At 37.0% G+C, this 2,210-nt stretch overlaps 1 pseudogene; it reads right to left on the bottom strand.

Moving 5' to 3' along the window:
• Positions 1 to 542: 542 nt before the first annotated feature.
• Positions 543 to 1,045, bottom strand: LOC124659976 (annotated as a pseudogene).
• Positions 1,046 to 2,210: the final 1,165 nt, after the last annotated feature.

Below are 2,210 nucleotides of genomic sequence, written 5' to 3'. Positions count from 1 at the left end.
TCGCCGCCACTCATAGTATTTATACATACGCTGGGGAAGGCAAGAAAGTTGCAAAACGATAAGAACAACAAGCATGAAGATGAAACATTACCGAACCATGTTCATAGTTCACATTGAACACACACATTTACTAAAACCTAAATGCGTGTAGTATATCTTACATGGTTGTATTATACAAATCGTGTGTGATTTCCTCGATTCCATGGATCACCTGCATCTGATTCTTTCCATGATCAAAAGTGGTCTTTTGCAAAGCACATGGATCAGCCCATCTGTGTGAGATTGGAGAGGGGGGCTGAAAAAGCCCGGTATGTACTAGTGTCTCAAACAATGAAGTATGGATTAACGACTGGATTGAAATTAAAATAGCTACATGCATGATTCCCATCCAATTGTATGTTTCATCTCTTATTTTCCTGGCAAATTAAGGCCTGTAACATGAACATCGAAATTAATCAAACACACAACAATGGAGACATGCTCATACATATACAACTTTAAAATTTTATTTTCTCCTTGTCTCCAAGCAAGCTAGATTGCCCTTAGATTATGGCGTTCTTCTTGTTCATCACCTCCTGAATCATAGTCCCGAGAGTCTCGATTTTCATTGGTTTGTCCACAAACACATCGGCACTCAAGACTCATGAATGCCTCCATGGCATTCTCATCAGCCGACACCCCAACAATCATCACATCGGTTTCTCCCAGAGCACGGATCTTCTTAACTGCCTATCAGGTACAAGATGTTTTTCTAAGGTGACCAGTAATATTCAGGCAAAAAGATACATATTATTCATACGTAAATAAATAAATGGGAAACTAGTTAAAATACCTCAGGTCCAGACATTATGGGCATGTTCTTATCACACAAAACAATGTCAAACTTCTTCCCTTCAAGGAAAAAATCCAGAGCTTCTTTCCCATTATTAGCCACAACAATCTCGCAGCTTAAACATGCGTAACATCGCGAGAGAACGAAGGCACAAACTCGAATGTCCTCAACAATCAATGCCTTCACGGGAGATCCCTGGGCGTTGGATACCATGTTCGCACCAACGAACTGCAAACAGAGCAAAGATATTAGCTATTTCGTATTTATGCCTAATGTTTGCAGACGATTGTTACCAGTATTTGAAAGAAGAATAAATAATTAAACCATAATATCAATTAATAAATCATAGATTATGAGAAATAATGATTACAAATAATCTGTTTCGTTAAAGTATGACAAATTTATTTTTGCAAAATCATGCACAATAAACTCAAATCATGAGATTTATATATTGAATGATGTACACATTGTTATTATTTAATCCGGATCTACTAATTTATCATAAGGTTCGTCACAACAAGAAAAAATTAAGCTTACATATACGGGGATAAAAGAGCATAAAAATAGATGGAAAACACACACAAACAATAATGTACTTGGGCTAACAATTATTGTAAAGATTGTGCTACACATGGATAATTCCCCATGTTATTTACTTCAACAAGTAGCACCCAAACAACATGAAGATAACCACAACATAAAAAAATAATAACATGAAAATGGCTGCCAAAAACAGCAAAAACTATGTGATGCAAAGATACAAATGCACTAGGTCCATCAAACACATGTATGGAAACTCAAAGCCTCGGAGGGACCGAAAATACTACATGATGATACAAAACAAGGCCTAAAAAGAAAGAATAGTGACCTTAAAACTAGCTAAATATCTTGGTCGAGAAGGATGTAGCTCTCTTGATGCTTGAAGCTTTGGGGTTGTGTCCCTTGAATTCACTCTATGCAAGGTATTTATAAGGAACCCGGGGGAGGCGTGTCCCCAAAGCTCCCGATCTCCACCATCCATTCATGAAACTATGGGTTCACAATTTCACATATGCAAATATCTCGCACCGCCGCACACCAACATACAAAATTGGGAGATCAATACGGATATATTGTTTGTAGTATTGTGATTAATGTTCCATATATATCCATCTTCTATAGATTGGAAGGAACCGATTTTTACAAGAGGATATGTGTGCCAAAAGATATATATGGCTTCAAGGATTGCCGATTATAGCCGCTAGTTCACAATATCTATCTATATCAATGGGGCGGCATATCTAGATACCACAACAGGGTCACAATTCATTTATTTATTTCCATTAACAACACCAGGTTCATCCGTATTAGGTGATATAGTGGCGATTATTTTAATTAT

This window comes from Lolium rigidum, chromosome 6 (assembly GCF_022539505.1).
Source record: "Lolium rigidum isolate FL_2022 chromosome 6, APGP_CSIRO_Lrig_0.1, whole genome shotgun sequence".
Taxonomy (NCBI): Eukaryota; Viridiplantae; Streptophyta; class Magnoliopsida; order Poales; family Poaceae; genus Lolium; species Lolium rigidum.
Note: the sequence above shows the minus strand (reverse complement) of the source record. Positions and strands in the feature narration are given on the sequence as shown.